General features: G+C 44.9%; 1 protein-coding gene across 1 annotated transcript in view; it reads left to right on the top strand.

Moving 5' to 3' along the window:
• The first annotated feature begins 5,497 nt into the window (after positions 1-5,497).
• Positions 5,498-20,484, top strand: part of SLC4A4 (solute carrier family 4 member 4) — a 323,102-nt gene continuing 308,115 nt past the window's right edge. Inside the window, exon 1 of the mRNA XM_084889751.1 lies at positions 5,498-6,059. The gene's annotated coding sequence lies outside the window, so the exon portion shown is untranslated. The remainder of the gene's footprint in view (positions 6,060-20,484) is intronic.

Here is a 20,484-nt window from a genome sequence, read left to right as displayed (position 1 = left end):
GCCATCGCCTACAGAGTCCTTGACATACACTAAGTAGGTTCTTAAAAATATGTGTGGAGTGAATGGATGACTCCATCATGCTCCACGTTCTGTGTAGAACAGAGTATCTTTTGGTGAGTATGGGGAAATTGAAAAGCCATAAAGGGCAAATTTGCTTAGACTGTTTCCTCCCACAAGGTAGCAGCAAGCTTTTAACATTTAGATTTCAGCCTTTCAGCATTGCCACAAAGAAATCAGCCTGGCCAAAACCGGTTTGGCTCAGTGGATAGAGCGTCGGCCTGTGGACTGAAGGGTCCTGGGTTCATTCTGGTCAAGGGCATATACCTTGGTTGCGGGCACATCCCCAGTGGGGGGTGTGCAGGAGGCAGCTGATGGATGTTTCTCTCTCATGATGTTTCTAACTCTCTATCCTTCTCTCTTCCTCTCTGTAAAAAAAAAAAAAAAAATCAATATATATATATATATTGAAATCAGCCTGGACACAGGTGCTTGGTGTTGACTGTTTTGTCACTTGCAAGGAGAGAGAGTGCTGTGGGCCCCAGGATGGGCCTGGTCTGGGGAGCAGACCTGTGGGATGAAAACCGTCATAGTCTAGTTCCATTCAGCGGTCAGCTCATGTGTGGAAAACCGGTCTCCACGCAGTGGAACAGGTGTGTCCATGGGACTCAGGCCGCAGGAGACAAGGAAGAGCAGCTTTAGAGCAGGCTGCCATCCGGGCTCACTCATCCCCCGAGGAGGCTGGGAGGCTGGCGGGATACAAAGGAACAAGCACCTCTCTGTCTGGCGGGGACACACACGTGCGCACACACGCACACACATTGATCAGCAGGGACCAAAGGCCCCGGGAGTCCGTCCCGGCAGAGAAGACGGATGCCATTCCCTGCTCTCTCGCCCCAAACCAGACCAACCTTTGTCATCAGGGGGGGGTAGGTTTTAGAGGCTTCGGAGCTCCGTTTGATTTTTCCTTTTCCTTTCCAAACAGGGAGGCCTGTGTCCTGGGCTCTGCTGATCCGTGGGAGAATTCCTGTAGGAGGAAGAGGCTGAAACCCTGGCCTCGGGTTACTCAGCAGAGCATTCATAACGAATGTGTCAATACCTTGTCTGAAAGACCTGTATGTTCCTATGCCACATTTTATTGGAGAAAAATACACCGGGGCCCCGTCAGAATTATTCTTATTTTGCGTATGTACAATGATCGTTAAGCCCCTTGATTTCACTGTGGGGACGAAGGCCCAGAGGGTTGAGTAACTTGTCTTCCTCAGCACGAACAGAGATCGGGGAGTCAGAGCCTCTCGTAACCCTTGGCTGTAGGTATGTGTTTAAAAGACAGTTGCATATGGTCGAGAGCTTGGTAGCTTAAGCTGTGAAGCAATTTACAGCCCCTGTTTAACCAAATTAAATTATTTTCCCTAGCCCATGCCATGCTGACAGCTTGCAAAAACTGTGTTCACCTTCTTTCTCTCCTCATGAAAAGGGGCTACAGTTATTTTTATACCTGGGATTTGAAGGAATAAATATAGATTTTAAGTCTAGGTCGGTTGAACTTACTCAGGAGCTTGTCAGGCTGGGTATGAACGTTCTGGAGTGTAAATGAAATAAAAGCAAGATATTTAAATGATCTCTCTCTCTCTCTTTACCTATTTATGAGTTTAGCTTCATCCCAGGCTAGTCCCAGGATGAGAAAAAGTAAACTTCTCTGTCCGTTCCTTACTCTTACATCATGATGCAGTAGTTGACTAAAATAATTACGAAGTGGCAACTTTAATGATCACTCTTTTGCAAGATTGTTTAATAGCAACTATAAGTCAAAACAAATATCGGCACAAAGAAAATCTCTATCCTGTATAGCAAAATGTTTTTCAGACTTCCACCAAAGGAACCACGTATTTAAAAAGGAGCTGATAGTAAGAAACATTCCTGATCATTCTTTGAAGTTCGTAGTAACGAGATATAACATGTCTATTGCCACCTTTTTGTTTAGGCCCCCAAATGAGACATGTATGAATGTTATACTTCTGTACAACTCCAGGATAAACGTTCAACAATATCTTTATTTTTTTAATTCCCATTTAAATTCTTTATCGTTTAAAGTATCACATAAGTCTCCTTTTCCCCCATTGACCTCTCCCCAGGAGCTCCCACCCCCCAGCACATGCCCTCACCTCCCTACTCTCTGTGTCCATTGATTATGCTCATATACATGCATACAAGTCCTTTGGTTGATCTCTAACCCTCTGCCCCCTCCCTTGCCTTCCCTCTTAGGTTGGATGTATCTGTTTGATGCTTCTATGACTCTGGCTCTATTTTTATTCATCAGTTTATATTGTTCATTATATTCCACAAGGAGTGAGATCCTGTGATATTTATCTATCTTTGATTGGCTTATTTCGCTTAGCACAATGCTCCCCCGTTCCATCCATGCTGTTGTAAATGGTACAGTTTCTTCTTTTTTAAGGAGTGTAGAATTCCATTGTGCAGATGTACCAGTTTTTTAATCCACTCATCTGCTGATGGGCACTCAGGCTGTTTCCAAATCTTAGCTATGGTGAATTGTGCTGCTACGAACATAGAGGTGCATATATCCTTTCTGATTGCTGTTTCTGGTTTCTTGGGATACATTCCTAGATGTGGGATCACTGGGTCAAATGGGTATTCTACTTTTAAGGTTTTGAGGAAACTCCATACTGTTTCCACAATGACTGCACCAGTCTGTCAATGATATCTTTCACTTTTTTTCTTTTCCAATAAAATATAATAATGGGGGGGGGGACATTTATAATAGCTGTATTTATGGGTTCTGCTATTTATTGAACAAAATGCTTTCTAGATAATTTCTAGTGACAAGTCATCACCCTCCTTATCTTATGTAATTAAGAAACTTAAATACTGAAGCCCTTAAGTACAAAACTACAGAGATCTTTGTTATACAGAGATGTGACTGTAGAAAGACACACAAAAATTGAGGAAACTCGCCATGGCAATAATCCCGTCTGCCCGTCAGATATGTATGCTACTACTTTGAAAAATCAACCCAGCGCCTATTAGTAGTATTATTTTACCACAGATAACCTTCCTGCTTCGGAATCAAAAAGTGCTATGTTTATGCAAGACCAGAAATGCCTGGGCTGCCTATTCAAAAGCTTTCCTCTTTCTTCTTGTTGGAGACAGGTTTCGTCCCCTGCTGCCACTAGGTGGCGCTTGTCGTTGAAACAAAAGTCTTTCTCCCCATCTTTCTGCTTTCTTTAGGCACCGGATTAGGACCTTGGATGTGAAAGAAACTTGATTGATAAGCTAAGTGGAGGGTGGGTTCTAGAAGGTCATTTAGCACAGAGTTATTGATTTTAAAAAAATCATTATCAGTATAGATTACTCCCACTGTTTTTCTAATGCCATTAATTTTTTCTGTTCCTTCATCTTGTCACCACGTCGTGTGAACCCTAGACAAAAAGAACAAATAAATCTTTCTTTTAGGCTCATGAGAATCAAGGGACATAACTCAAATTTTAGAATAGGAAAAAAAAAAAAAAAGATCTCGGGATTTATTGTCCTCACCAGGAATGACATTAGCAAAGGGGACCACATGCAGAGTTAACAAGAGAAGTTAATCAATGACCTTTCAAAGGCAAAACACATGCATCTCAATTACTGGACAACAATCAATAGGAAAGAAAATAGAACATGCTCTTTTAATTGTGGGATAGCAAACATCAGGTAATAAGAATGATAATAGTGCTTGTTGGCTCTTTGCCAAAGACAGATTTTTCTCATTAACTTAAGGCACACACAACACTTCACCCCACCTGCTCTCATTCTCTCCCTGCCTACCACTCCACACACCAACTTTATACCCCCTTCAGGGAAAAAATTTTGCCAATCTTGATAGCGAAATGCCTCCAGGGATTACCTATTTATTTTCTATGGGAAGGACAGTTTGATATATGTTGCATCTGAGTACTGAAAAGCATACGTTTCTTGGACTTTTCCTTTCCCAAACATTCTCCAATGCTGGCCAGTCACGGCTGGCTCATGATTATAACGAGAAATTGCCAGCTATGTTGAAATACATAATCCACAGTGTGAAAAACTGCTGAACAGCCGTGGCAAATTCTTAATACAAAAGTAGCTTTCGCCCGTGAGCTTGCTTTGGGGTTGCTGATTCTTGCTCCCCGTGTGTGTTCAGGGACTGCAAGTTAATTTTAGCCTAAAAACAAAATATAACTATGTAGGCAAAAAGCTTTAAAGCTACACGTAGAAACACCTTCTATTTTGAATCTCTCACATCACTGCAGTGAATCAAGTAAAATGTGTGAACATACATGTTAGCCAGATGTAACAGCCAACAGCCAGATACATGACATGAATACATTTTAACCTCAGACATGAGACAGCTTCGGGTGGTTCCCAGTGCCTTCTGAGCATTAACCACGGATTTTAAACATGCCAGCGTTTTAAAAAGATGCCAGCTTATACCTGCTTCTCAAGCACGAGTGAGGTACAATGGGCTTCTTCCAGTTTTCAAAAACGGGAAAGAAAGCCTCTGTCTCCAAATTACTTTCCTTAAGGTTTTTTATTTTTTGGTAGTTATAGCTTAGTGCTGAAGAAAGATTTGGAACCAGGAACAGGTAGCATGGAAGTTTATTTATCTTGGCCTCTCTGTGTGTTTGGTGGGCGCTGTTGAAAACGCTGTTTGGTCATTGACTTCTGCACTACATACATGCCATGTGGTCCCAATGGCTACTGTCTAGCAGGGGTGGCCTTGTTGACAGTCTGTTCATAGGGTTTAATGGTTTACTTAACTGATGGCCATCGGGCTGGGCCATTGATATATTATTAGCATTATTTGCTCGACAAAAGGGCGCTTAAGCCTCCTTCATTAGCCCGGGAAACAGAGTAAACGTCAATCATCGCAGGGTACGCTCCTGAAACTCCCTCGGATGATGGCTCAAGATGTTTCCCAAACTGCTCGAGGAAGACAGAAGCCACCAGTGACATAAGCGAGGGCAGATTTGGGTGGGACCCGTGCTCGCCCCAGACATGCCAAGGTGAGCGCAGTCCACAGCGCGTGCCAGCAGCCCTCTCTGTGCCTGCTCTGCCCAAGTTTTACCAAGGAGCCTCCGGAGGGGTGAGGGGCTGGGGAAGGCGAGCAACTTCACTTGTGCACGAGTTCCTGCGGACTGGACGGAGAGCTAGGCTAGCAGTGCGCTCCGGGCACGGGGGAGAAGGACCCGGGGAAGGCGAGGGCGGCGGGCCGGGAGCGGGGACCCCGCCAGGTCCGGGCGGGCGGGCGCAGCGCGCGGAGCCCGAGCCCCCGGCGGAGGCGGCGCGGCCGAAGCCCCTCCCCGCCGCCGCGGCTGCCCGGGCTGTGACGCCCAGCGGCGGCCCGAGCGGCGGGGGCCGGGCGGGCGCGAGCGAGGGCAGGGCAGGGGGCTGGCCGAGGCCGCTCGCGGCTTTAAATATGGATCGCGGGCTCGCGCTCGTGGCACAGCCTCCGCCGCGGCCGCTTCCCCCGAGTCCCGGCGCCCCGGCTGGCTCCCGAGGGGCGCCCGGCCGCGCACCGCCGCTGCGGCGCTAGTTCCCGGCGGAGAGCCCCGCGGATCGGGGTGCGGGAGCGGCGGGGAGCCCCGCGGATCGGGGTGCGGGAGCGGAGCAGGGAGTGGAGGAGACGCGCCCCGGCGCCCGCCCGCCCGCCGCGCACCACGCGGGCCGGGGAGGCATCTGCCCCCGCGCCCCCTCCCGCCCCGTCCCCGCGGGCCGTCCAGGTGCCAGTCCCGCCGGCTCTGCGGACGCGCCCGGCCCCCGCCTCCCCGCGCCCGGAGCCCGCACCCCGCACCCTCCCGGCGCCAAAGTTGTGACTTGACTTGGACGGACGCGGGCGGCTCGCTCCCCGCTCGCTCCGCGCCCCGCACCGCCCGGGCCCCCGCGGCCCCGCCTGCAGCCCCGGGCAGCGCTCCGGCGGCCACCACGGCCGGGCTGGCGGCGAAGGCGGCGGCGGCGGTGGCCGCTGCAGCCCCGCACTCGGCCGCCAAGCTGGAGGAGCGACGGAAGCCGGACCCGCGGAGGTGAGCGCGGCGGGGGCGGCGGGGCCGGGCGGGCGGGCGCGCGCCCCGGGGGCCGGGGGAGGCCACTCGCGGGCTGGGCATCCCCCCGCCTGGGCGCCGGGGCAGTGCGGGAGCTGCTTCCGCGGAAAAGTACTTTTTTCTTTTTTCTGTTTCTTCTCAGCGGTGAGAGGAGGAGCTGGAGGGGTCCCGGCGCTCCCCCTCCGCAGAGCCCCCTCCGCGGAGCCCCCGGGGTGGCCGGGGCCGCGGGGCCAGCGCGCGCGGCGGGCCGGGCTCGGGCGCAGGGACACGTGTGTCCCCGGAGCCGGGGTGGTCCCCGCGGGACGGGGCACCTGCTGGAGGAGGACCTCCCCGCGCCCACGAGCGAGGGGGGCGTGGGGCGCTGCCGAGACCTCGACTCCCACTTTGCCGCCGGAGCCTTCGCGTCTCTGGCTGGCACGCCGGGAGGGGGGGTGAGTCAGGCAGATCCTCGGCGAGTGGCACACGCGCCGCTGTTTGCCATGGGCTTGGAGGAGGGGGAGGCGGAGGTTAAGCCGGGATTCCTCTTGGCCGGCCCTCTCTCGCTCAGGTACTGGGCAGCGTGTGCATCTTGGCAAGGACAGGTGATTTCTTCTTTCCTAAGTGCATTGCGCCCAGCCTTTGCCAGTCCGTTAATAAGCGTCACCAGAGGAAGGCAGGGGCTGAGAACTACATCAGCAAACTGCAGCAAACAGTTTTTAAAGGAAAAAGTTATCAAGAAACAAAAGGAAACACACACACACACACACACACACACACCCCAACACCCCAACCCTGAACTTGACGTGAAAGATGAAGGACCATCGTAAAGCGTTATTTTTCCAGCTCCTTGTGAAACTTGTGTTTTTGCCACCCCTCATTCCTTCTCAAGGCCTAAGCTTCCCAGCATGATTGCCTGCAGCAAGCTCTTTCTAGTCTTGACAGCAAAGAGCAGTTACCTTTGGTTTACCATCTCTAGTTCTTTCCCCATTTCACTTCAGGGCCGGAGAAAGTTACTCCTAAAGAAGAAATGAGTCCTGGGCTGTCCTAAACACACATGGTCTTAAATCCTGGAGCACTTCCTTCCCTTAGAGACGCTGCATTGTACCGAACTTCCCTTTTCCCTTATACCTGGGGCTTGGAGGTAGGATATTACTCACAATAAGTTCAAGTGTACGCTGCCCGTTAGGGTTTATTTTTTCATTTTGATGTGAATAGATTCCTCAGTGCTCTTAGAGCTGTATTCAGTAGCTTCTTGTAGACACTGCAATGTCTCTTGACAAAGTTTCTGGCTCAGAATCGGCCTCCTTGCATCTGTCACATTAGCATTTAAATAATTTCTATGGTTATTACAGCCCTGAGGTTGAGGTGGCGGTTAGAACTCCAATCAAAGGAAGCATGTCTGCTTATTTTTCTATAGCTTTCACAATTGAGAGGGAAAAAGCAAACCCCTTTTACTTTCATTTTAAAGTTAAATGTAGTGGTAGCACACTTAACATTCAATCTCTTCACATTAAATCTCGAAAGTGAATTGTTTCGACTTGAGAGTTTCTGGTGAGACGACACGCAAGTCCCACATCCAGGGTGGGGCAAAAGTAGGTTCACAGCTGTGATTACTCGAAACATGAGTTTATTCTTGTCTTATTATTTATTGTATTATTTTCCATATGAACAACTGTAAACCTACCTTTGTCCCATTTACGGAATGAGAGAGGAAAGTAGTACTCTTAGGAACTGTTGAGGCACAGGGCATTTATAAGAGTCGGGGTGGGAGGGAGGGAGAGATGAGATGGGATGTTCTGATAGTTCCAGGCATCTCTGCCTTTGAGAAAACAGAAAACCAGGAAACCCCAACGTTTTGTATGAGGATGTTTTCAAAATGAGGCTTGCATGTCATTTAGTGCTGGGGCTCGTTCTGGAGGCTTATTAACATCTATAAGGCACCCTAGCCAGTGAGGTTGCCAGAATGTACTCTCAGTTTATAACGGTGTATCTCTCTTAGTTCATTTTGCCAACATGAAATAACTTCTTAAGGATTAAATTCATGGGGGTGACATTGGTTGGTAGGATCGTGTAGGTTTCATGTGTGCATTTCCATGACACCAAAATCTGTACATTGCACCGCGTGCCCACCACCCAGAGTCAAACCACTTTACATGTGTGAATGTCAGTGTTGTTAGTTTAGTCTTTTAGATGATTAGCTACCTTTACAGCAATGTGTGAAAGGCGTACAAGGGATCATGCTTAGAGAAAAAATGTGATAGGAATCAGATAACCTTTGGGACAACTTCCAGCAGGCTCTGCGGGGAATTTCATTTTTTATTGAGCTCTGGCAAGTACGATGTTCAGGTTTTGATCCCTTGTTCTGATAACGAGAGAGATCGCCTGGACATAGCTTTGCAAAGAGAAACACAAGGAAAGGAAATCCACGTTCGCCGGTGAATCACGGAGCTAATCAGGTTTCGCGGCCGCCTCTGAGGGCGCTGCAGGTTAGACGGCTGTTGTGAGGGGAGAGAGCCCTGAGAGAACGCAGTGCTGCTTACTTGTGGCAGTAATGCGTGTCATCGCCTTGTGTTTTGGAGTTTCTTTGTGTTTATTTTTAATAATATGGATACAGTCTAAGACTGGCGTTGATAGATGTTAAGGTTGGGAGTGGGGCTGTGGATGGTGTGCTCAGTGGTTAGAGTCGTGGTCTCCACACCAAAGGGTCTCTGGTTCTATTCCCAGTCCAGGTATCTGGGTTGCAGGTTTGATCTCCAGCAGAGGCATTCAATCAATGTGTCTCTCTCACATTGATGTTCCCTCCTCTCTCCTCTCTTTCTCTCTCTTTCTTTTTCTCTCTCCCTTTCTCTCTCTCCCTCCCTCTCCCTCCCTCTCCCTCTCTCTCCCTCTCTCTCCCTCTCTCTCCCTCTCTCCCTCTCTCCCTCTCTCTCTCTCTCTCTCTCTCTCTCTCTCTCTCTCTCTCTCTCCCTCCCTCCCTCCCTCCCTCCCTCCCTCCCTCCCTCCCTCTCCCCTCCCTTTCTCCTCCCTCCCCTCCCCTCCCCCTCTCTTCTACACTCTCTCTAAAAAAAAAATAGATGGAAAAAATATCCTTGGGTGAGGATTCATTAAAAAAAAAAAAAAAAAAGACGGAGTGGAAAGAACAAACTGAGAAAAGAAAAATCTAATAGGGACGAAAGTTTCTAAGTAGTTTCTCCTTGATGGCTCAGATGGAAGGAATCAGGACCTGATTTGATGGGACCAGAGAGCTGTAAACAGCACACACGTCTCATTTCTCACCATTAATGCCATTTCTGAGGCCAGCATGTGCTTTGTGACATCTATGCATTTGGGGGAGTCATGTAGCAAATGGAGAGTTTAGGAGCATCTAGGAAAGTAATAAGACTTCATAAAACAAGATGGGGCTACTTTTTAGGATTTTTTTTGGCTTATTGCAAGAATTTTAGGAAAGGGAAAAAGAATGTTTTTTTCATATAAAGTCAGGGCTAAGTTGTATTCCAAATACATTTTGCCTTTCTCCCAATGACTAAACATACAATATATTTGTGTCACAAAATAGAGAATATGCCGGCCCTCACTGGTTTGGCTCAGTGGTTGTAGCGTTGGCCCACAGACTGAAGGGTGTCAGGTTTGATTCCAGGTCAAGGGCACCTACCTCGGTTGCAGGCTCCACCCGGCCTGGTTCAGAGTGTCTGTGGGAGACAACCAATCTCTCAATCTCTCTCTCTTTCTCTCTCTTGTCCTCTCATTTTCCTCCTCCTTCTCTTCCACTCTCTCCAAAAGTCAATGGGAAAACATCCTCCCGTAGGATTAAAAAAATAAAATATGCTGGTGTCCTCACAGGAAGATGATATTTTATATCCGTTTTATATTCTTTGGAATACATGCTGTTAGTTATTTTTTCAGCAGTGGACATGGAATCTCCTAACTGACCTTTTACCCTCTTTTTCCTCGGGTGTGCGCGTACATGCATGTGTGTGTGCGCGCGCGCGCGCGCGCACACACACACACACACACACACACACACACACACACACTACTCCTCATTTGTAGAGGCGGCTGACTTTATTTGACCTAAAGCCGCATTTATGACTGTCATAATGACTTTATGGCAAGGACTTTTTATCAAGTTTCTCTAGTATCAGTAGTGCAATGGCATTCCCAATGATGCATTGAAAAAACAGCCAGCGATGGCGATGGATTTATTTACCTGCCATAGCAAAGAAGAGAGAAAAGTTTTACTTTCAATCTTCATGGAGTTTATCATTTTATTCCTTTGTGATAACTAGCCTCTGAATTACATTATGTGTTCGAAAAGGATGGTGGTAGAAATAGTAATGGTGAAACACTGCACATCTCTACTTGTTTTCATATAAGCCGAAACCTCATCTTCTTCTTCCCTGCACGTTAAAAAGATGTGAGGGGTTTTATGCACCTTGTAGAGACATGGACACAAAGACACAGAAGACTTCATATGCTTGCCTGCCTGTCTTCCTCCCTTCTTCCCTCCCTTCCTCCCTCCCTCCCTCCCTCCCTCCCTTCTTTCCTTCCTTCCTTCCTTCCTTCCTTCCTTCCTTCCTTCCTTCCTTCCTTCCTTCCTTCTTTCCTTCCTTCCTTCCTTGTTAATCCTCACCTGAGGATATTTTTTCATTGACTTTTAGAGAGAGTGGAAGAGAGGGGGAGAATAAGAGAGAGAGAGGAACATCGATGTGTGTGGGAGAGAGAGACACACATCAATAAGGCTGCCTCCTACACATGCCTTGATCAGGTGGGGGGGATTGAGCCTGCAACCGGGGTAAGTGTCCTTGACCAGAATCAAACCTGAGACCCTTCAGTCCATGGGCTGACACTCTAATCACTGAGCATAAATGGCTAGGGCCAAATGCTTTTCTTAAACAAAATGGAAAATTGTCACTGGAGGTCAGAACGAAGATTTAGCTTTGAACTATTGATACCAGTTTGAACTAGTGAATGACTGTCCTCAAAGGAAGGAATGCTGTTTCAGTCCCAGCTGAAGTCACTAAGCAGATAAAAGCTAAATTTATGGTTCACCTTCCCTGTAGGCAGTTCTGCTCAGCATCAGCACTTACTAAGCCTCAACCTTCTCTCAGGTCCTGCAGTGCCAGGAGGTGTTCCGCTGCTGAATAATGTGCAGTTTGTGTGGGCCAGTTTCAGCTCTGGTCTTGAGACTTAACTTTTGTTTTTCATGGAGAATGAATATAGAAAGAAGCTACATGAAATTAGGATGCTGAAGGAAATAAAAAACCACCGACTGATATTTTTCTCTAAAAAAATTTTTGTGAAAAAAGGGTATTCTAAGTTCAACTTGAATTATTATATGCGAAGCCTTAAAAAGATTTTAAATAAGACTCATACTTTTGGGGGACTTTTAAAATCAAAATTAATAAAAATACAAAATGAGAAAGGAATATATTACTAGGTGTGTCAGTTAATGCAGATTTTGTAACCAAAGAAAACACAATAATTTCAAGAGAAACATCGAAAGTGCTTTATTCAAAGTAATGTCTATCTCTAGCTACCCATTTCCCCCATTTTTCAGGTAATTTGTGGATACCATCCCAATAGAACTTTTCTTGTTTTGAGGCAAACCATTCAGAGACCCAATTTTCCACAATTGCAATGTTTTGAAGTGCTGCTCAGAAAGTGTGTGTGCCATCAGAACAAGTGGTAATCTGAAGGAGCAAGGTCTGGTGAATACAGTATGTGGGTTAATAATTCCCAGGCAAGATCTTTTAACGTATCTTAACTGGTTTTGAAGTGTGTGATGGTGCTTTCATGAAGCAAAATTACTTTGCTGTGTCTTCTGGCACATTCTGGTCATTTTACGATCAAAGCGTGGTTCAAATTGATTATTTGTTGTCAGTAGCGATCAGTATTAATGGTTTCACCTGGTTTTAGAAGCTCATAGTACACCACACCTTCCTGATCCCACCGAACGCAGGGAATTGCTTCTTTCCGAAGCCATTTGGCCTTGCAGTCAATGTTGATGGTTGACCTGGGTCAACCCATGATCTTGTGTGGGGTTCTCAAAATAAATCCACTTTTCATTGTCAGTCATAATTTGATGCAAAAAAGACTTTCTTTCATGCCATTGAAGCAACATTTTACTGATGACTTCAGTTTTCTATTTGTCTTTCGTTCAGTTGATGTGGCACCCATTATCCCTCCTTTAAAATCTTTCCCATTGCTTGCCGAAACCGGTTTGGCTCAGTGGATGGAGTGTGGGCCTGCGGACTGAAAGGTCCCCGGTTCAATTCCAGTCAAGGGCATGTACATTGGTTGCGGGCACATCCCGGTAGGGGGTGTGCAAGAGGCAGCTGGTTGATGTTTCTCTCTCATCCATGTTGCTAGCTCTCTATCTCTTTCCCTTCCTCTCTGTAAAAAAAGTAATAAAAAATATATATTTAAAATCTTTTCCATTGCTTATAAATGATTGGATATTGTTTGCTGAGCAACGTTTAATCTTTCTGCAAGTTGTTTTTGACATGCATATTCATCCAATAATGCTTGCAATTGTTAATCTTCAAACTTTTTCGGTTTACCTGGACGTTTTTTCTTTCACATCAAAATCATCACTTTTAAAGCATTTAAACCAGCGTTCACAACTATCTTCAGATGGAACATGTTCACCATAAGCTTCCTGAAGTATTCATCATTACTTTTATTTAAAATAAAGTAATGAATTAAACTTCCTGCAAATGTTTTTTTTTTTTTGGCATGAAATTCGACATTTTTAAAAAATATATATTTTATTGATTTTTTTACAGAGAGGAAGGGAAAAGGACAGAGTTAGAAACATTGATGAGAGAGAAACATCGATCAGCTGCCTCCCACCTCCCACTCCCCACAGGGGATGTGCCCGCAACCAAGGTACATGCCCTTGACTGGAATCGAACCTATGACCTTTCAGTCCGCAGGCCAACGCTCTATCCACTGAGCCAAACCTGTTTTGGTGAAATTCGACATTTTTAAATGTAAAAATATCTATGATGTTAACACCTTCAGAAAATTTGACATGAAGTTTTGAAGCTTGTTGTCAATACAACAAAATAGCATACATATCAAATCACATATATATTAACATATGTGTAACTCCAGCTATTGAAAAAAAATCTGCATTATTAACTGGTACACCTAGTACCTTTAAAACTGATATAATGTTCTATGAGTAACACAATTAGAAAAGCTGTTCATAAGAAGTTAGCAATTCTTTTCTTTCTTGTAATCACTGTCACTGATTGGTATTCTCCTTTATACTACTTGCAAATAAAAAAAGTTGTGGATCTGGAATTTCATGTTAGTCCATTCTAGCTTTGGTCTGGAGATTAGTGACTATTAGTATTCACTGATAGGGCCCAGTAACAACTTCTATTTAGAACTCCCATACTTGGCATATTCTCCAGGGGGAAAAAAGCCTCTAAACAGGCAGAATAAAGGGTTAAGAAAAAAAAAAAAAAGACATACATTAAAGAAGAATCATAGATGATCCTTCAGAATCTGTTTACTTTTTAAAAAGTGTTTTTTTTTTAATTGATTTCAGAGAGAGGAAGAGAAAAGGAGATAGAAATATAAATGATGAGAGAGGGAATCATTGGTCAGCTGACTTCTGCCACCCCCTTCAGGAGATTGAGCCCTGGGCCCTGACCGGGACTCAAACCATGAACTTCTAGTTCATAGGTCGATGCTTAACCACTGAACCACACCAGCTGGGCCAGAATCTACTCTTAAACTCACAATTTTAACATGATTGATAAGCTTTCTAATCCAATAGCAAACATTAAATCTCAAATTAGAAGATAGAAATGGCCTGGTATCGGCAGCCACATGGATAACATTGAAAAGTACCAGAGGACAGCTTGGTAGTAAAGGAAGAGAGGGACTAAGTGCCAACAGCAGAGTAAGAATTAAAGCCAGCACAGCCATGGAGCACTAGCTGGGTGTTTCCTAGGAGTGTCACTTCATTCCCGTCCCTTCTCCCTCCTCTCTGTTTCCTTTCTTCCTCTCCTTTCTCTATCCTTCCTATCAAAGCTTTTAATGAAATATAACCTGTATATAGAAAAATATACATATTATTAAATCTTAGGTTAACAGCTCGGGGTGACTTACCTGAGTGAACACATCCTGGTAACCAGCCACAGGACCAGGATGTAGACCATTGTCAGCAGCCAGAAGCCCCCTCTTTCCTACCCCCCAGCGGTAACTTCTCTCCTGACTTCTGAGACTGTCTATCTATTACTGAGCTTGGTGCCAGAACACATGATGTATGTCCTTGTGTCTGACTTCTTTCGTTCATTATGCTTGTGATGTTCTTTTATGTTTTGTGTGGAGGACAGTGTGTGTATTCCCATTGTTTTATGGTATTCTATTTTATGAGTCTGCCACAATATATTTATCCATTTCGCTCTTGATGGACACTTGGGTTGTTTCCAGTTTTATGCTATTATGAATAGTGCTACTGTGAACTTCATTAGATACATCTCTTGGTAAATGTGGGGATTTTGGTGGTGTGTTGTTGTGGGTCGAACTTCTGGGCCAGTTGTAGTAGATAGTGCCTTTCTTCAGCAGTGGTACTAATTCACTCTCCTGCCAGCCCTCCTGGGAGTTCCATCTACTCCTCATCCTCACAAACAGCTGGGATTATCTCCTTTGTACAAAGTAGAGCATCTCGTAACCTGGTATTGCCCGGTGACCAATGGAAATATGGATTTGGAATATATGGATTGGAAACCTAGTTTTCTCACTTGCTAGTTATTTGATTTGGGGAATTTAAAAAATAATCTCTCTCTCTCTCTCTCTCTCTCTCTCTCTCTCTCTCTCTCTCTCATTAAAGTGATTGTGCAACATAATTCACAGAGGTATTATGTAGACAGATGAAGTGGTATTTATGAAACTTTGTTCAGAACTCATGCCAGTTGTATTCTATAACATTCCTTATCCTTTTTTTAAAAAAACATATTGATTTTTTTACAGAGAGGAAGGGAGAGAGAGAGTTAGAAACATCGATGAGAGAGAAACATCTATCAACCGCCTCCTGCACCCCCCGCGCCCCCCACTGGGGATGTGACCACAATCAAGGCACATGCCCCTGACTGGAATCGAACCTAGGGTCCTTCAGTACACAGGCAGACACTATCCACTGAACCAAACCCGTTTTGGCAACATTCCTTATCCTTAAAAAAAATTTTTTTTTAATCCTCATCTGAGGGCATACTTTATTGATTTGGAGGTTGGGAGAGAGAGAGGGAGAGGGAAAGGGAGAGGGAGAGGGGGAAGAGGGTGAGAGAAAGAGAGAGAGAGGGGGAGGGAGAGAGAGAGAGAGAGAGAGAGAGAGAGAGAGAGAGAGAGAGAGAGAGAGAGAGAGAGAGAGAAACATCGATCGGTTGCCTCCAGTATTGTATTTGCCCTGACAGGTGATCAAACATGCAACCTAGGTATGTGCCCTTACCGGAATTGAACCCACAACCTTTGGTGCACAGGACCACACTCCAGCCACCTGAGCCAGCTGCCCAGGCAACATTCCTTATTCTTGCGTTAAATTGTGCCAGCACTGAGAACAGTAGTCCTGACATATTAATAATTGTTGGCTGAATGAATAAACTCATTTAATCAAATTTCTTGATCTTTCACTCTGAGGCACTGAAACTGTGTTTTACATTTTTTTCTTCAGGACTATTACTTTTTCTTGGTAAAGCTGATTTGAGAACAGAGTTTATTAAACATCAGCTTGAAAAATTGAGTCTAATAGGCAGCAGTTTGAGAACATGCATTTCACTATATAGCACATATTAAGTTTATGTCCCCAAATAGCACACAGAACACCTGGAAAACCCTTGAAAATGATTATAGTGCTCTTCATCTCCCGGGTGATCCCCACAAGCTTACACACTGAATATAATTAGAATGCTGGCCAGCAAACTTCCAGATTCAAAATATTGCAGTGGGTCCTCCAGAGCTGATACCTTGGAAACCATGTTTTATGCAAAATTGAATATTTAAGGATGAATAATAGCTGGAGACTAGAGCTTGTTGAGAGACTTTTCAGTTTAGTGTGGATAAGATGGTTCTCAGATGAGCAAATTATAATATCAAAAGCGAACTTGCAGCATGCTACATAATTAAGAGGTAATATGCAAATTGACCCATGCACCCTAACATAAGATGGCTGCCCCCATGCGGTCACAAGATGGCCACCAAAAAGATGGCTTTCAGGGAGGGCAGTTGTGGGTGATTAGGCCAGTAGGGGAGGGCAGTTAGGGGTGACCAGGCCTGCAGGGGAGGGTAGTGGGGGGGGGACCAAGCTGGCAGGGGAGGGTATTTGGGAGCAATTAGGATGGCAGGGAAGGGCAGTTGAGGGGACCAGGACTGCAGGGAGGGAAGTTGGGGTGACTGGGCCGGCAGGGAGGGCAGTTTGGAGAGACTGGCCTGGCAGGGGAGGGCAGTGGGGGTGACCAGGCTGACAGGAGAGGGCAGTTGGAGGCAATCGGGCTGGCAGGGGAGGGCAGTTAGGGGTGATCAGGCTGACAGGAAGAACAGTTGGGGGCAATCGGGCTGGCAGGGGAGCAGTTAGGCATTGATCAGGTTGGCAGGGGAGCGGTTAGGGGTAATCAGGCTGGCAGGCAGAAGCGATTAGTGGCAATCAGGCAGGCAGGCAGGCGAGCTGTTGGGAGCCAGCAGTCCTGGATTGTGAGAGGGTGCAGGCTGGGCTGAGGGACATCCCCCTCCCCAGGCCTCTAGTATACCTTATAAATGTTTGTGTAAAAATTCTTTTTTTTTTTTTTTAAATAAGAGAACATTTATTTAAAAAATCACAGAGGTAGAAGTAATTTGTAGAAGAAATGAGCTTAGGAAACAAGTTATAGAGGCAAAGGAAGGCCCTCTGAGCTTAGCAGTGAAGAAGGTCATGGTGACTTGCCTGGGGTAAGGGGTGGAGAGAGGGGAGGGGCGAGGGTGTGCTCCCTGCAGGAGAGTGCCTGGGTAAAAATTCTTACTCCTTTGAAAGGTTTGGTTCCCAGCTGTTGGTATGACTTTGTCACCCTCCTTTTTCTTCATCCGAGAAGAGGTTAGTGCCATCTATTTATCTTTAAATTAAATACAATGAACATTTATATGATTTTTATTTTGGAGGATTACACGATAATTAGTAGATACCTATTTGCAAAATCAGGCTTGCAGCAGAAAGAACTTAGATTTCGATGTGGAAATCTAATTCGATTTTTTTTCTGACCCAAAGACTGATTTTACTTTCCTGTTTTCTTGTATTTGAATTTCTTTGAGAGCTGGTGGCAGTCTTATCTTGGTTGGCGGGCTCTCATGATTATCATAACTGTTATGAGTACTGAGCACGTACAGTTTTACTTCAGGATAATGTAAGTCAGTCTACATTTTTTGAGGGCATGTACCTCTGAGGTAGCATCCTTCCTATGTGCTTGACCCAAATGGGCTCTTTTAAGAGTGTTTTCGTAGACAACGGATTCTTGGATAATTTTGTTTTTGTTACACACGCAGTGCTGTGGAAAATGGAAAATAAACTAAAGGGTGCTGATGGTGAGCCTTGTTAAACTGTCTTAAACATGGTGAACTTTAGAAAACCTCATCTTCTGTTCTGGGGGTTTCATTCCCGTGAGCAGTTAAACCGGGCTTGGCTGGCTTTTGGTGTGGTAAACCCTGAAAGCAAGGCTCCTTCTTGTCTTGGGTGTCCTCTCCACATGGAAGGCTTTAAAAATTGTCATTATGGATTAGGGAAGGGCAACTCTTTAAAGACTAGGATCCTGACCATGGTAATATCTAAACCAGTATCCCAAGGGGAATGGGATGAACACTGTCATTTCTTCAGCATGGCCCTCTGTCTGTGTGTCTGGGTGGGGATAGTCCTAATGTCTTTAGTACAGGCCAGGCTTTTGTACCTTCTGTTCCGGAATGATCATGAATGAAGTCCTGAAACGGCCATGTGGTGAGACGTTTGTCCTGAGTGAGGACTCTGTGAGGTCATCAGTCAGACCGAGAGTGTGAGTGCATGTGAGTGTGGACTCCTGAAGCCCTCCCCTGGCGGGTGCATATTGACTGCAGCTGTGGAGAGACCTCGCTGTGGAACGGCTTCAAGAATTCCTTCATTCCTTTGGCCTCTGGAGACTGCATCCTCAGGAATGTGAGATGAGCACTCATGATGTTCGCAGAGTGGCCTCATGGCCAGAGCGTGCTGAAGCGCTGATTAGAATCACCTTTAGAAAAACTGCTGAGCGTTAACAGGTTAAGCAGAAACACACAGATCACACGTTTGCACTTTGCTGGAGTTGAGCAACTCTGCCAGGGAAAAGAGAGCGGAGGACTGGAAATGTCTAAAGAGATTTAGATGAATGAGATAAGATAACTTCCCTTGAAAAATACACTGCGAAATGAAGCAAAAGCAAGTGGACCAAAAACACCAGGAGAAAATACAGTGCAAGCACCCCCACTTGTTTTTATTGAGAAACTTAAGGCAGTGGGCCCTGCACTTGACTCGGCCACTTTAGTATTGCTTATTGCTCCGCACTGTCTGTTCCCCTCTACACCGGCTGTGTGCTCACTTTAGGAACCTGGTTAGAATAGCTCTGTGGTCCTCACCATGGCTAGCAGATTCTATAGTGGAAATACTTACTTGGGGGAATGATACTTAGGTACTTAAAAAAACCGGACACATTGATCAGAGATGCCCAGTCATTATGCTCAACTTCGTCTAAACTTGATAAAATGCAATAATAGTTTTGATCATTTCAGATAGTATTTGAAACATTTCTCATGAAATTCATAATAGCTTTGATTGTGGCTGTTAGGTCTTTGAAAGATTTCTTGTGAAAATTATTGTCATGAAGTTTGGAATGCAGTCACTTTTGGGATGGAACTTGGTTATTAGGCTTTGTGATGTGTAATACAGTTCTTTGGAAAAATTACCCAAGCATACTATTTAGATATGGCTATAGTTTATCTGACCTCTGAATTAGAAACAGTTATAGTTACTATTTTTTTCTTGAGATTAAGTATGAGTAGTTAGCACTTAATATGAACTTTTTATTTGAAAATACTTGTAGGCTCACAGGAAGTTGTGAAAAGTAGTATAGTTTTTACATAGTCTGTACCCAGCTTCTTCAAGTGAGTAACATTTTGAAGATTTCCAAAAAGGCATTTACCTAAAAAGATTTATTTATAAGGAAACGTAGGTTTTTTGCTTTCTCTGAAGAATATATGTTGGAGGTATTATGAACAAATGCAGAAGTAGGTGCATGTAGTATTTTCTGGCTTCAGTTGGAAAAGGTGTTCCTATCGAAGGCAAGCAGAGTTCCTATTGAAGGCATTCATGCACTTATTCACATCTGTGAATTTGGTGCCTGCCTCATTCAAATCACTATTTTATAGATCATATTATACTAGGAATATTAAATCCAGATGTTATTCTCATAACATTTTTGGAAGATATAACACACATATCAGAATATCATTATGTGTTAAGTGTATATTGTTTTCCTTATATACACCTTAATGTGAATGCACAATATGCTGAGACATTTTAGAATACATGTTTTGTTTATTATGTATGAATAATAATATTTTCAGTGACATCTCAGTATGTTACACTGTTCTTTAGTATACTAGTAACTATTACATTTCAACAGATAGTATTTGAGTTCAGTTATCACCTTTTAATAAGGGCCTGTTATCACCTTTTATTTACATTTTTAATCCTCAGCCAGGGATATTTTTTCCATTTGATTTCTAGAGAGAGTAGAGGGAGGAAGGAGGTGGGGAGAGAGAGAAAGAGAAACATGGATCTGATAGAGACACATCAATTGGTTGCCTCCTGCAAACACCCTTATTGATCCGGGGAACCTGCAACTGAGGTATGTGTCCTTGATTGGGACCCTTTGGTCCATAGGCCAATGCTCTAACCATTGAGAAAACTGGCCAGGGTTTGTTATCATATTTTAATAGGGATTTTTTTATAGCGTAGATCTGTGTTCATCCATGTCTGAACCTTATGCAGTCTTACCTGGCATGCTCCCTTGAAGGTTTTGTCTTGAACCTCAAGGCAGACGTAACTGGGAAAGGTGTAGAGAAATGGATTGCAAATCATGAGATTAAAGGATTGTCTCTCAGAGAAAAGACAGAAGTGACTATTTTAGTCTTGAACAATAAAGTCTGAAAGGAGACCTCCCCTAGGCCTATAATGTCATGAACACTTTCCCTCAAATCTACAACATCAGACCTGGGAGGACCACTTACAAGTGAGAGAAATAGGCTTAACATAAAACAACAAATTTTAAGTTTATGTAGTGGGTATGTATATGAGCCACTTGTCACCCCAAAAGAGAAACTGGCTTCTTCCAAGAGGAGAAGATCCAGAACAAATCTTGGAGTAAATTGTTTTCCTACAATTTAA

Source organism: Pipistrellus hanaki (genome assembly GCF_964339955.1).
Source record: "Pipistrellus hanaki genome assembly, chromosome: 1".
Classification (NCBI taxonomy): domain Eukaryota; kingdom Metazoa; phylum Chordata; class Mammalia; order Chiroptera; family Vespertilionidae; genus Pipistrellus; species Pipistrellus hanaki.
Note: the sequence above shows the minus strand (reverse complement) of the source record. Positions and strands in the feature narration are given on the sequence as shown.